Raw genomic sequence first — 16,741 nt, forward strand, 5'->3', positions numbered from 1 at the left:
GCAAGTAACAGTTTGCAGAAAGAAATGATCATATTAAAATTAGATGGGAAAGATAATTAGGTTTGAGAGTAAATCAAGTCTGCACATGAAATTGTTAGAAAATGTGTGGAGGAGAGGTGCTTGTTTGGCAGACGGACAGTAATGGAGATAACTTTTACCTAATTTATAAAAAAAAAAATTAAAACAAAAATCACATCATATCCCACCGGTTTGTTGATGCCATGTTTTGACTGTAAAGGCACAAACAACATCAAATCAAAGTCTTGTACTCTCTGTTTGCAAGATAAACACAATCGGCTTCTCATATCTGCCTGACAGCGTCCCACTCTTCGAGCTTTATGGAGGAGACAGCACAAAGAGAATACTAGTCATCTGTGTCATGAAGTGTGAGCATGTGTGAGAGGGAAAAGAGAGAGACCAAGGCTACCTTCAGCACCATCAAAGTGTAGGGAAAACTTTTACTCAAGTTAAGTCTTACATTTAACTGCCAGGGTGGCATGACGAGATAAAACCTTCAGCTCTGTGCTGAAATCTCAGGGAGAGAACAAGCAGATGAGTCAGCTGCACTAACAGAGTGGACGGCATATGAATATGATTTTAATAAAAACTCTCTACTTTAGAACTCCTGCATATTCAGTGAGTCCAACTATGGTCACTCAGTTTGACAACTTTACAACTTTAGCATAATACACTGACTAAAGGCAGGGAAACAATGAAAAAGAGGACGAGATTTAAAGGTCAGATGCAACTTTAATCAGCTGTACCTGATGATTATACATCAAGGTTATTCAATTACAAATTCTAATATATTTAAAAAAACCCAAAACAAACAGGAAAAGTAGATGGGCCTGACATTTTAGCTATTTTAAACAGTTTTTATGTTTTTGGTATTGCCAAATTTAGATAAATGCCAATAAATGTAAAAAATAATCTTCTAATATGTAACTTTGGAAATTAAAATAACATTTGACCCAGACACATCACAAAGTGCAGAAACAGAATGAAGATAGAGTGACACAGAGTGACGATAGCAGTAACTAACAACACACTCTGTTTTTCTTCACAGTACCCCTCTCATTGACAGGTCTAATGAGTGGTGGAGGGGCTCACATCGATATGTAAATGTATGTTTAACGGCGTTTCGTCATACATTTATGGTAAACTGTGTATTAAAAATGAGGCTTGTGCACATGCACCCACCACCACAATTATTGAGATTTATAAAACAGAATCAGACATACACATAGCTTCGAAAATATGATGAAAAGAATGCGTATGCATATTTTTGCCTTTATGTGTACAGTCAGTTTAAGTTATGAATCTACACAGAGTATTATGCATTTGGTTCCAGGTGTTTTGGATCTCTGCTCAGCATGATTGGAATTGCATCACATGAGAAAACATCGATATGTACAGGATATTCTAGTCAGTGTCACTATAGCTATCCGTACATGCTGCCTGATCTGTACTGCGTAATTCAACAGAGATGAGATGGCTCACTCATTAGCTACTTCCAGACACTGTTTGTTGTGTACATATTTTGTCATATGGGTATATCAGATTTATGTTTGTTGGGTCACTCAGAGGTTTTCTCTTGACCCTATGTGACCCACGGGCCACCGGTTGAATAGACCTTCTATACGTTATGCACATTAAGAGAAGTGGCAAAAAAAATGTTTCTAGTTACCTCTGCCAAGAAGGTTATGTGTTTGGTTCAGTTTGTTTATTTGTCAGCATTATTACAGAAAACCTATGGCCTGATTTTTATAAAACTTGGTTGAAGGGTATAGCATGGGACGAGAAAAAACTCATTCAATTTTGGAGTGGATCCAAATGATGGGGTGGATGCACAAATGATTTTTCACTTTCTTTAACATTGCAAGATAGCGCATTTGGCATCGGCAGGGGGCTGCACTCTCTAAGTGCCCTGTAAGTTATTATTTGCACCTTTCAAATTGCAAAACATACAAAAGCCCACCTCAATGACGCCTCACTGCACCTTGAGGCGTCTCTTTAGATTTCCATTGCTTCTTAAGGGAGAAAAGCACTGAGGAGGGAAATAGATGATAGAGCCCTTTCTGTCTGGGCTGGGGCTGTGATGCAGAGAGCAGGTCTCATTGATAATGCACCAGGAGAAGAAATCCATCAGGACCACATCCATTTAATGCATGAAGCAGACATTTATGCATGAAAGTGCGCGTGGCCTTTCGCTCCAAACCTATGGCCGGGCTAAGTGGGGCTGTCCTCTCTGGGTTGTCACCAGGTACAGTAGCTGAGGTCTCAGGGACAGAGCAGTTCCACCAGACATCACTCCTGCCCAGTTCCAGACAAAAGAATGAAACATTCATGAGGTGTCTTTGCGACAATGACAGATTCAACATTGTTTGGTTATGGTGGCCTCCCCACCTCTCCTTCCTCTTTCCTCTCTACCCGCCTTCCACACACATCATCATATCTGTTGGCCCACTTGATAGAGCTTTCAGGTGAAACCATAAACCCAGTGTGGAGTGATTACCAAATGTGCTCCTGCAGAGGAAGGACTGGCATTTCTCTCTCTTTGTTGTGCCTCTGACCTTTTGAAAATATCACAGATTAAATCTTTAATTATTTATGAAGGCTAGTTGTGATGATGGGAGAAGAGAGGGGGATGTTGCCACATATGATGGGTCATCTTGCTGTAAGAGAAAAGATTGAGGTTGTGGTTGGTGTAGTTCTAATCCAACAAGTACGCACTCATGTGTGTGCTTTGAGGCCCAGTTTGACATTATCAGATGTTTTTGCTGTGAAATTTGTGCTTTGCATGTGTATTCTTGTCTTAGTTGTAGATTTTAAATTACTGCTCTAACATTGCTCTAATATTGGACTTCATAAGCAACCCTCAGATCCCTCTAACTCCTCTTCACATCACCTACTCTCATGCAGTAAGCATTCTTGACACATTCATTTTAACATAATCAAATAATCATGATGCACGGAATAATAAACAAACAACAGAGAAAATAACTATGCTATATGGGAAAAAAAAGTATTTCTCTGGAGAACTGTTTAACCAGTGTTTGATATGCAAATTCTCTTTTTCATCGGAAGCCCCAGTAAATGTCAGGAGGGGACACTGGGGAGGGGCTGAACATCTCAATTAAAGAGCGCTAACATGCATCATTCCAAACAACCCATGAAATGAAAGGCATCATTTAGATTGATCTACAGCATCAGTGAGAATAAATCAGAGCAGCAGCCTAATAATGCAACACTCCAGGGTGCGTCTGAAAATTGCAGATAGGAATTCAGAACAGTATCTGCATAATGATGTTCCAGCTGATGAAGTTGGCTATCAGTGTTTGGGAAGGGGTGCATTGTTGCTGCGAAGTTAAATGCTAAAATGTTTCTGTGTGAGAAGAATGAGTGTACGACTAGGCCTCTCTAATGGCTGAATCGTGCTTACAGTTTGTTTTCCTTGGACCAAACAGTGGTTAAAGGCAATAAATGATTTGTCTGCACTCCCAATTAACCTTCGCTGGTGTTCATGCCAGTTAAGCACTTTCACGGAGTTTGAAAATGTGCTTCTTGGCATACAGGGCCAGTACTACAGTGAGAAGAAACTTGGCTCTTGGCTAATTGTATAATTTCAGTATTTAGTTTTCCAGACGTGGGAAGCTCACGGCTATCTGTCTATTGTCTGAGAATATCCATAACACTTTGTGCTTTAAATGATCTGCTACTGTAATTACCTTAGCTCTAATTATGTTTGGACTCCTGACAAACTGTACAACAGATTTAATGGTGTCTCAAAGATCTCTCTTAAGACATCACATACTTACTTGGTTAAAAGAATAAACAATACCAGTACTTACAGCACTTGTCCACTTATCCAAAACTTTCTTTGTGTTTTAAAGTAACGCAACTTTCTTTTACCGCCATCAGCAAGACCAAAATGAATGTATTTTGACATAGTCCTCCCCCACAGTTTGATGGGTGAAGGCGTATCCTATCACCACTAGTTTTAGAAATGATTCCTGTTTTGATCAGGTACAATCCAGAATAATGCGTCTTGCTCCCCAAAAGGACAGATCTTTGTACTCATTGCTCTTATGTCTAAAAATTGCTCACTTGCAAGTCAGGAGATGTTTTTTTTAAATTACTCAAGTGAACATAAAAGTACTGGCTTTCATTAATCAGAATGTGCATTTTTTTGCTCAGTATGAGAAATGTACTGGGATTTATCTTGGTGGCATCAGTGCAGGAACATGGCAATAGCTCACAAAGTCTAATAAAAAATATGTGTTTTTATTTTGTAGCAGGAACAGGACAACACATTAATCTCAAGAGGACAGTGCTAGTTATACAGCGGAGACCATACAAACATGTATCCAGTTTATTCAGACAGGCAGCATGCCACAGGGAGAGGTCGGTACAATGGAATGCATTTTATGAACGCAGGAGAATATGTTTCACGTCTACTTTAGATTTAAAGGTTCAGAATTAATGCTGATTTTATTAAATATTAAGCCTGCAGTGTGTGGCAGTGGCAGGGGTTATAATAACAACCCCTACTGAGAATGACCTAATTAGCTGACCATAGAGGGGGTGAGATTTTAGAGACCAGAAGGGGTTTTACCACAGATGTCATTTCTGATTGCTTTTTTTGTGCACGTGGAAAGCTCTGTTTTTAAGAATTATTTAGATGGCAAAGAGGAGTGTACATGAACACCTGTTTGTTTACCAAGCGGCAACCTCCAGGGCTGAACAGTTAAGGAAACATGGAAGTGTTAAAAACTGCAATTACTCAAATTCCCAGTTGAGGCCAGCTCCAAAAGTGAATCAATTTCCATAGACCACCATGTTAAAATGCCAACAGAACAAAACATGTTTACAGTTTGGTACAAAAAAAAGGTTTTGGCCTCTATCACTTATGTCAACACTCATGTCAGCTGTATGAGGGGTGAATCACCTGGTTTGTTTTTTTCTTTTGTTTATTAAAGACCCTGACATGCCACTTGGGCTAGTCAATGTTGAGCCGTCGGTAAACGTCTGTCACCATAGTTCCTAGAGTGTGCCTCACACCATTGGCCCTCGTCAGCACTAGCTGGCACTAGTTGGCGCTGGTCAGTTTCCCCTCTCACATTCTGCATGTTGAGTCTACCTTGAAAATGGCAGAACCCAACCGTATGAAATCACACTGATTGGCAGTTCAGCTCCATGCACAAAATTGAAATGGAAGTGAGGAAAATAAACAAACAGCTAAAGTCAAAATGAATTGAGATTGAAACAAACCTGTTCTATGAGGTAAGATTGTTTTCCTTTAGCCATTTAGCACTTTAGCAGAAAAGTTTACGGTCTTTGCTTTTCCCTTTTTGAATGACGATTACAGACTACCACCATTTGCTGGTATGAGGGGGTATTTCCTCTCATACAGGCGCAGAACATAAGTGCTGGTTGGCAGTCGGTTGTACTCATTGTGGTGTATTTATGTGCAACTTTTGCTGAGACACAGGTGATGTGAGGTGATGCATTGTTTGCTCCATCACTGCTAGTTCTTTGATGTCGCTTTGGTGTGTCTGGCCCTGAGGGCTTAAATATGGTCCAAATAGAGTCACTTCTGGCTCCAAAAAACAAGATGGTGATGGCCAAAATACCAAACTCTAGGCTTCAAAACTGATGTCCACAAACCAGTGGGTGACGTCAAGGTGGCTATGTCAGTTACTTTTACAGTCTATGGTATGTCCTGATTTTGCCTCTGTCTATGTACGATATTTCTGGATTACTGTGCAGTCATCAGATGATTATGTAGATTTATGCCTATCAAATATGCTCTTTTTTCTCCACTGAATGTTCTGTACATTGAGATCTTAGGCTGCACTCTTTACTGGTAACAATTTCTATCAGATTTTTGCAAGGTCAAAATGTTCTGTCACACAGTACGCTGCTGTTGAGGGCATGGCCTCCAGTTCTGCTCAGACTGCAATCTGTGACAGTTTTTGCTTGTTACTCTGCTCAACATATTCTCCAGCATCTAATGCAAATGCAAATGCAAGATGTTGAAGATTAAAAGAATTACTTGGAATTTAAAAAAAGACTGCATTTAAGGCTTTAGATGACCCAGTTTCCAGGCATCCATCCAGTGGCTTAGTTGCTCTAGAGGCTTCTGAATGTATTATTTTCTGGATTCACTATGCACTGTATGTGTGTGTGTGTGTGTGTGTGTGTGTGTGTGTGTGTGTGTGTGTGTGTGTGTGTGTGTGTGTGTGTGTGTGTGTGTGTGTGTGTATTTGTGTGTGTGTGTGTGTGTGTGTGTGTGTGCGCGCGCACACGTGTGTGCGTATTTGTGTATTGTCTGAGCATGCACACATACATGCAAATTCTTTTTTGTATTTGTGCAGCTTTTTTTCTCCTCTTGTGTCGTTTGGTACACATCCTTAGATCTCATCAAAAAACAGTGACCTAGATATAATTAACCCCCTCAAACCAACAGAAAATTGTATTTAAAAGTAGCACAGCGCCCATCAATCTGCTCTGCATGTCAGCATGGAGCTGCTCCCCATGTTAAAGTTGGGTTTCTAATAGAGGGAGATATCGTGGACTCCCTGCAGCATGTCAAGCTGGCGGCACACAAGGCAAGCGCTCAGCGAAATGTTGCAGACAGGTGATGGAATGAATAAGTTTGTCTCAAGGCAGTCTCCTGGCTGACAGGTACTTCACAGGAAACACAGAAATTCGAGAAAATAAGCTGCTTTCGAAATGAGCGTTACTTATTGGATAGCAGAGAAACAGTTAATGCCCTGAACTGTGGCCTTTGCTCGTGTGGTGGCATGTCGCAGAGCGGCTTGAAAAGGATTGAAATTTCATTTATTCTTGCTCAGATAGCCACTTGTAAGACATTATGTGGTATAATTTTCCGTTGGCTGCACAGCTCCACTCATCTCCTTTTGAGGTGAATGAGCACACACATCACACGCCGCCTTTAAGAATCTTCACTAACGCGTAAGATCCTGATTACACTTTGCCTTTAATCTAATAATCTGATTTAATTTGACTGTTGACTTGTTCATGCATATCGTTGTGGGAATACAGCACACGTTCAAACCATTTTCTTCAAAATGGCGGGGCAACTTACGGATGATGCAGTTATTATAATAATAGGCCAGCATTAACCCATGTGTATTCTATCTGTTCAAATCAGTCATTTTTTTGTTCACTTTTTTCACATTTTCATGAGATTGATTTCCTCTGTAGGCCTCTTAGAAGATCAAGATCCTCTTAGCAGCTCATGCATGTATCTGATTGCATAAATGATGAACTACATCAACTGTTGCTCACATGCTCACAGTATGTCATGAAGTAGCTGCTTAGTCAGAAAAGGGAGAATGAATTCAAGGATATGCAATGAGGAGTGATATGATTAGAGACTGATAATTAATGCTACTTTGAAAAGGAAATGATCAACTCCACCAGTGAGTAATCACACTTACAAAGGTTAAATTAACTGGATCTCAAGCAGCATTCTCAGTTGCTTTTACACAGTACAAATTCTCGTTTAGTTTTCCACAACGAGGTTAAAATGAATGCTGCCTGGGGGGCTGATTGGCTCAATTTTAACAATATTCTCACCTTAACAGTAGGAGGAGAAATACAGATGTTTTTACAGTTACATTAATACAATTAGGTCTTCTAACATGCCTAATGTAAAGAATTTAATAGTGATTTTTTGTTCACTAACAGAATGTAACATAAATTGCATTGTATTTAAGAAGTTATTCACCTATTTTCTTTGCTTGTGTCATAACTATGTGGGTAGAAACAAACAGTACAGAAGTAGATTGAAATGGAGACCTAGAGACCTGCCCTTCTCTCTGTCAGTATTTCTATTTCTGTAACTCAGACCAATCTCAGATCAAACTGTAATGAAATGAAATTTAAACCAAGATTCTGCTGCTGTGTAGTCAATTTCTCGCCTAAAACGTTTTCAGAAACATGTTTTAGTGCACTGATTGGCTGTGAGAATAAAGATTTGTGAACAATTGGGCCTCATGCTGTTTCCTATTTTGTAAGAATGGAGACTGAAAAAGCTGAGATCAGATGGTAAAACTAAGCAGTGCTGATCAAATATGAATCAAGAATCTGTTGCAGCATTGCTTCATTCTCTCCTAAATGATTTAAGTAAAACATATTTTTGGTTGCCGTTTAACTGTAAATGAAGATTGTTTGTCGCCAGCCGGGCACCATATTGTTTCCTGCTGATAAACGACCAGGCTTGCATTATGTCACCCACCAGCAGGGCGTTTATTAGTCCGATGTGGCGCGGTGCATTCTAGTTGTAGATTTTTTACCTCATGAGCAAAAGCAAATGCCTCAGCACTTTTCTCGATCATTTTTCTAGTAATGTAGTACCAGTTTCAAAAGTATTTGTGTCTTTCTATTGCATAGACACCCCAGTTTTATGGAAAGACAGTCTTTCCAACAGTGATATTGCTTATTATTCTTAAACTCAGTGTCAAAGTTGGAATATCTGATATGGGCTTCCATGCTCTACCATTATCCTAATGCTGATTTTTCTTAAGACCAATTTTAACAAAGGCACTAAATATCAGATATGTCTTTTTTTGTCTCAGATTCTGCACAAAATAAAGACTAACTCTTGCCATGCTTATGTCTAACAAAACAGCAATATTCTGCAAAGAGCCTTTTCTGTCTGCTCTTTTTCTGCACAATGCGGCAGTGCTGATGCGTGGTTTCCTCACCCTCCCTGTGGGAGGTGTGAACCAAGGGAAGGGAAGGGTAGACAGGAGAAAGAGGAGGCGGAGAACACAGTATGCAGTAAACTTCAATAAGCAAAAAGTGCTCATCCTCTTGTTCTGGATGTCAGAGTTTCTAGTTTTTTGTCGAGGAATTGAAGAATTGATTATCCAGTACCCCTGATATTTTGAGTATGTATGTCTAAAAAGTTAATTAGATGAAAGGGTTGTCATGCAGAGCTGCATACTGCGGTTAGAGGAGGCTCTGCACACACTCTTATTTAATTTGCTGATTTTCTTTGATGAATCATAGCAAATCCATTAATAGGTTAAGATGCAAAAAGATAAACTGCACCTCCAGGGGTATTTATGATATAGCTAAAAGATAAATATCAGAGCCCTGAGTCTGTTGGACTTTGTGGAGGGACAGAAGAAGACTGGTACATCCCAGAATTAAATAAGTGAATATATTTATCATAAAAAAAAAATCTTCTCTCAGTCCTCATCAGAATGGCAACACTGCTGAGAATCCTACTGGCACACAGTCCTACCCTGGGGCTCGGGGATTACATGTGCTGCGTACACGTTAAAGCCTCTAAACCCTCGCCTCCGCAGAGCTGATCTGACTGCACAATCATCCCCCTCACTCTCAGCTCCACTCCACCGGCCATAGGGCCTCCGTTCTCCCAGGATGCCGGCTGCTTACTTCTAGATCAGCGGAGCTCTGCAGTGCCCGCGAAGGTCGGACCATGAGTAAATTTGTCAGCTTGCCTCTGTGTTCACTGGATCACCTGGGAATTGACCCCCTAGCTCACCATCAGTTAATGGAGTCGGACGCTCTGACAGCAGTGAGGATTTTTCAAAATAAGTGCGTCTATTTTTATACATCAGTTTATTTTTAGGAGAAAACGGGTCAAAAGAACAGTTAGTTATTGTTTTGCTCATTGCAACTGAACTCCCACACAGACTGGCACACATGCGAAGACACACTTCTGTGCAGAAAAAACACATGTGTCTGTACAAAACCACGCTCTCACACCCACAGCCACATAAACACACAACACATCTGCAATTTCAAGGGGTGAATTGAGGACCTAGAGCCACGAAACACCGTACAGGGCAGAGCATATTCAATTAGCCCCTGGCAGTTCTTCACCCTTACCTATCGTCATTGCATCACATTTCAATATTGCACAGAGGTGTGCCGCCCACGCACTGCTGACACATCAAAGGGCTACGGCAAATCCACACTCCTCCTTGGAGCCTCACAGCTATGTCACAGCTGTTCTGGGGTAGGCCAGACAGGCAGAGGGAGAGGCCAGGCATGACTAAAGACCTTAGCAGACATATTAAAAAATGGATTCTCTATTTCCCACTTCGATGAGTTAAAGTTATCAGGCCAGCCAGTGGGTATAGCGTGATGGTGTCCTGGTCCAGCATGGCATGGTTAAGTCTGAGGGGTTAAGGAGAGAGATGATCTGGATCATGAAATGTGTATGACAGGGTAGATGTAATGAATGAATTTGAAGCTGTAGACTACTTTTTTGCCCAAAGTTAGTTTTCTGATAAAGCTTACTTAACCATGTCCTGTATCTATGGAGTTTGTACCGAAGTACACTAGCACAGGCCTGGTGCACAGGAAGTAGTCCATCCACTCAGTGCTGTGATAAAATTCATATCCTTGTACAAAAAATGTGTGCAAGGGCGTAAGTCCAAGACCAAGAAATAAATAGCATCAGCCTCTCCACCTGTCTTCCATCCCTCTTCGGGCTGGTAAAGATGGAGGCGATGCAGGCAGCAGTGGTTCACAGAGATCTTCATCAGTACATAGTGGATCCAGATATATTTGCAGAAGCAGCATTAACACAGCTAGTTAAAGTTAAAACAGTGTGCTCATTTGTTGCCGCTGGGTTTGCCTCCTTACCTCTGCACCGTCTCTTCCCCTCTCTTTTCTCCTCTACTGTTGGCCAAATGAGTTAGGGCTCTAAATTGAATTCCATCTTCATGTATTTCTTCCAGAGGGCTCGCTAATTAAGAATTTAATTATGGCTGAGAGCAAAACACAGGCAACAAAACCCCCTCATGTTTTAAACATGATCACCATCTCTCTCTCTCGCCCTCTCTGTCTTTCTGTCTTTGCTTCCTTCTGTGAGTGTATTTTCTGAAAGTTTTGAGGTGAACTGAAGGTAAGACATACGCTAAGATGGTAATCAGAAAGGACTATACCAGAAATTCTCTAGAGTGAGCACGCGATGCATGCATGATCAAAGTAAGGAGGTTGGACTGTAGAAAAGATATTCAATGCTGGTTAATGTTATTGAAATTATAGGCCTGTGTGCTTAGAATAAAACATTTTCAGTGCCTAAATCCACCAAAATAAAATGAATGTTTGATGATTGTAGCAATTGAAAAAGCACAACTTTATCACCGTCCTGTGTTTTACTTTTTACTTTGAATCTGCCAGCACTGCTCAGTGTGATACTCCTCCTCTCTTTTGGCGCTTTGCATGAGGGCTGCCTGGAGGATCCTTAGACTGCCTGGGGGCTCTCTTTGCTCTGTAGGCCTGTCCTGTTCACATACTGTACCTTTTCTCCCTCTCTCCATTACGCAGACCTTCTCATCTTGTCTCCGAGGGGCCAACCCTCCAGCAGCTATTTGTCACAAGCAGATGTTGAGAGAACCATGACCTCCAAGTGTGGTTGTTGGGGAATGGGAGCTTGGCGCCAGTTCTGATTGGAAACCTGCAGAGCAGAGAGGGCATGGTCAAGGTGAGTAATACTAGCTCCTCTCAGGTCCTGAGGTCAGCTAATCTCCCATGGCAATCAGGGAGGCAATAGAACGAGTGAGAGGTCCCTGAGTGGGGCTGTCCAGGCCCTGACATCGCGGTGATGGGGCCAGACACATACACACACACACACACACACACACACTCACACACACACACACACACACACACACACACACACACACACACACACACACACACACACACACACACACACACACATTCTTATAAGTTACTTGGTCACCAGAATGGCATTAAAAGTGTCTCCAGAAATCCACAGTAAAAATGACCACATGCATGTCATTACGGCTATAGCATGTGTGGTTAAATTTAAACACGTATTAATAATACCTAATCTGATATCTGCATTCATTGAAATGTAGACATCAGTATGAAAGCAAGACATCTCTGGCATCAAGATTATACTGGTTTCTGTTTGGGGGCCAGGTGACACTACTGAGCAACATTTGAGCACAAATAGGTAAACTGTCCTTGTGGAGAGGGAACAAGGAACACATTGGCTTATATATCTTGTGGGCCTGGAAATAACTTTTAAAGTCATTCAAATGGAAAACAGTGGACTTTTGCTTGGATATTTCTGGATGCAATAGATACAGACTGTTGAGAAAACATAAAAGTGTTGTTGGGCCAGTATGAGCTGCCAAAACATCAGTGCTCTCTGGCATAGATGCTGCAAGTTTCTGTAACTCTACTAAAGAGATGAACACCATTCTTTAAAAAGATGTTCCTTCATTTGGTGTTTTGATGATGATGGGTGAAAGCTCCAAATCAAAATGGTTATTTTCATTCTCATCAAACCATTCAATCACTTTACTTTACTCTGCTTATTTATTCGGGCATTTCTTTTAATTTTCCTTTAATTTGTATACCAGATGGTATTATGTATCCCCTAGAAGCTAATTTTCCTTAAGGTAGCTAGTATTTAATTCTAATTTTGACTGCTGCTGAGGCTTTAGAGCACTTCATTATAACAATTTACTGTTTATATTGTGTCTTCCACCAAAGCACCGACAAGAACGCATGTGCACATCATGATCCCAAAACAACACTCAGCACATTTCCGCCAGCTGTGGAGGGTGTTAACAGTTGGTGGCAGTAATGTGCTCTAGAAGTAGTGATACAACGATAAAAATGAAGACCACAAGCCAGTGCAAACAGTGCAGGGCTCAGAGTATTCAGAAAGCAAAGGCTTTTCCTTATTAGGTAGGAAAAGCATCCAATGTGTTTGTTAGATGTTCAAGACGCACACAACACTTTTTTTTTTTTTTTTTAAAACGTTAAGTGTGAACGAAAATATGGCTGCTTATAATGAAAACTCCACATGGTACCTTTAATATTACCCCTTCACTTATTTTCTGTTCTTCATTCTGTCTTTCTCTATCTCACTCACACTCACACTCACACTCACACTCACACACACACACACACACACACACACACACTCTCACATTCACAAACATGTACTGACTGTGTCACCTCACACCTTGCAGGTCGTGTGTTATTATGGTCCATTGTTACGTTTCCACTGACAGAGGTGAAATGATTTCCCTGTGGTCTGTTGCATATGATTTTGCTTAAATTGAAGGAGAGAGGTAGAGGGAGGCAGAAATTATATGGGGATGTGTTGTGGGCCAAGAAACTGTTGTAAGGTACATGATAAGGAACGTTCCTTGGTGGGCATCATAGTCCACCCATTTAAAATGTGCACCATGTAAGTACTTGTCAAAAAATCTTGTTTGTTTACAGTGAAACACCATTTGTTTCCAATTAAAAATACACAGGGTACCTTTTAAAATGAGTGGTCAGTTTGTAAATAGTGTAATAGTGTAAAAAGCACATGCTACAGGTGTAACTGCATTGAAGATGCCTATAATGATCACACATACAAAACGTAACCCACCGTAATCTCACCAGGTAACACAGATAAGGAGTGTAGCAACATACCAGTATTGGCGATAACCATGATATTTAAAAAATGAAATATTAATATCATGTCAAAATTAGATAATATTATGTAAATAGTCCTCTTAAATCATATACATTTTTTCCTGTTCTCACTTTGTGTTCCTCTTCCAAAGTCATCTGGTTGCCTTTTCACTATCGATTAAGTGTTATTGTAATTTTGTACTTTTTTTGCACAGTTTATGGTTACTGACTCTTTCTCCACCTCCCTGTGCTTCTATTTTGAGTGTAATTATTTTTACTAAAATGACACAATGTACATCAAAGATGGATTTGACTGATAGTATTTTGTGTTTCAAAACTTCTATGGTTACAATAATATAATTACTCTGAATTCTTTCTGCCACAATCATTGTGAAGTGAAAAACTGATAACATGCCAGCCATAGCTCAGATACAAATTAAATGCTGTAGATATGTTTATAGAGGAGGCTAATGAGATAAAGTGGTTATTTACAGAAGGAGTGTAAGAGAAGAAAGAATGTAGTTAGTTGCAACCACCAAATGTGTTTTGATTAAGGAAGGATAATAATTAGTATGTATTACACAAGGGCTGGGTGATATGGAGAAAATCAAACACAATCAATCATCACAATATTTTTGACCGGATACGTTGATATCACTATTAGGATGATTTTTTAGGGTTGTCTGTTGAAGCTTTCAAAAAAATATTTACACAGTGAGAATTCTGATAAATAATCATCATTAATGTGGATATGATGACTTAGTGGGTAAAAGCAAATAAGAGAAGAGCTAGAAAAGATTTCTAAGTTCATATAATTATACAACTTTACTGTAATGCAGTCATTAAAACCAGGAAAAGACAACACTTGTGAATGTAAGACGATATCTAGACTCATATCACGTTATCACTAAAATATTGCTCTCGAGGTATACTTGGCTCGTCCAACTGGTAGGAGGCCCCAGGATACACACAGAACACACTGGAGGGATTATATATCTCATCTGGGCTGGGAAAATCAGGATCCCTCAAGTGGAGCTGGAGAGCATTGCTGGGGAGAGGGATAACAACTTTTTATTTATTTTATTTATTTATATAGCACCTTTAAAAACAGAGTTTACAAAGTGCTTTGACAAACAAGGCAAAGCAGAGGCAAGAGGGGTTACTTGAAGAAAAACATAACAATAAGAGCCGAACAATGATACCATCTAAGACCATACAAAAGAGAGAATAATTACAGAGTAAAAATAACAACAACAACCCATACCAAGAAGAGTAAATGCTGTTTGAGGAATATTAGCAGTAAACACAGAAATAATAGTACTGATAGTAGAATTAAACATGATCGGAGCAGAATAAAAGAAGAAATTAAAAGATAAAATAACTACAAAATAAAATAGATTAATTAAGACAGATAAATTAAATTAGAAATTAAAGTAGACAACATCACATAAAAGCAAGTCTTTAAATGGGTCTTAAGAGGAGATTTAAAAAAGAAGTCACTGATTCTGCCAGCCTTATCTCCTCAGGCAGGTCATTCCAAAGCCAAGGGGCTTTGATGGCAAAAGCACGGTCACCTTTAGTTTTAAGCCTCGACTTTGGGACGGCCAGAAAACCTAAGGCTGCGAAATGGCTCATAAGAGGTCAACATTTCTGATATGTAACTTGGGGCCAGACCCGAACGAGCTTTAAAAACAATCAGTGAAACGAACAGGGAGCCAATGGAGGGAAGCCGGGATTGGGGTGATATGATGTCGCCTGTTAAAACCTGTGTTGGATGTCTGGAGCACCTTGCTCCAACCTGCTGCCCCTGACAACAAGCCCTAGATAAGCAGATGATTGGATGGATATTGCTCAGCCTGAAATTAAATAGATATTCTGTTATTGGGTATTAATGTTACCCAGAATGCGGATGCATGTTAACGACTGACACTGTGAGCGCAAGTACAAAATATTTACCAAACATATCGAGTCTCTTAAGCTTAAGCCTTATTAGCTCCTCTTGCCGATTCTGGTGACAATGTTACTGTTGCAAATCTTTTTTGCATCTCATATTTTGTTTCCAATTTGTGTTCTGCTTTTTAGTCATAGATAACCATATACAAGCCATAATGTATTTAATAGTACTTGTCTGCCTTACATACCTTCTGCATCACCTTTGTGGTTGTAATAATCACAGTGAACAGCCTGGGAACGGGAGGCTCAGATAAACAGCAGTAAGTATGAAAAACATGAAGAAATCATTTGATAATGTGTAATAAACAGCTCAGTAGCAATATGATCATTACTCAGACTACGACTGCAAACAGTGAAGGCGCTTAGAGTACAAATTAAATATGATTGAAACAAAACTCTCTCTCTTCATAAGCAAATTACTGCCACCTCTGTGGCTAAAGTGTCAGTATCTGCATTCTCAAACAGGATAGAGGAAATGTGGTGTGACAAATTCTCCTAATGATATGATATACATACTGTAATTCATTAAAGGATGCATTAGCGAAATAATATTCTAACTTCCGTAATGAAGAGCACTCATCCCTTTCTCTTCGAATTACTGCACTTGCATACACTGTGGTTGTATAATTAATATGTTCCAAAACCAGTAATTAATGGAAAGGTTGGCTTGCATATAATTCTGTGATTTGATCTATTAAGCCTTGGATTTCAGAGTCAAATCACTGTGCCGTGAAACCACTTTGAATTTTAATTTGTCCTTTCACGAGCTGTTGTTAGCGTTTACGTCTACCCTCGTCCCTCACTTTGTCTATCTCACTTTGGTTAGGGTCTTAATGAAGATTTTGAGGCTGGAACTGATGACGAGTCTATTTCCCTGGACTTGATTCAGCTGTTTCTCCATCTGGCGTTCGAGCACCTGGGGTAAGCCTTCCTCTACAAACTGCTTTTCCTCGCCTTTCCAAGGTCTCTCTCTAAACCCATTTCCCATTTTCTTGTACGCTTTGTTTTTCTTCCCTCTTCTCCTGCTTCTCAGTTATCTTCTGGTTCCCAACCCTCCTGTGTGGATTTCAACCAAAACATTACCATATTTAAAATGAAAACAAACAAAGAAACAAACAACAAAACAGGAGCTCACCAGTGAACTTAAGCTATTTCTGTATAGTTTTAACACAAATTGTGCATTTATTCTCACATTTTAATGCATCTAAATTATGATTGCACCCCCAAAAGTAATCTAAAGGTCTACTCAACTTGAACTTTTGATTTTACAAACATGAATGTGAGCACTGAGCAATGATCTGGCGGCTCGAATTTGAACTTGCAGAGT

Source organism: Plectropomus leopardus, chromosome 13 (assembly GCF_026936395.1).
Source record: "Plectropomus leopardus strain MGB_pleo_1.0 chromosome 13, ASM2693639v1, whole genome shotgun sequence".
NCBI lineage: Eukaryota > Metazoa > Chordata > Actinopteri > Perciformes > Serranidae > Plectropomus > Plectropomus leopardus.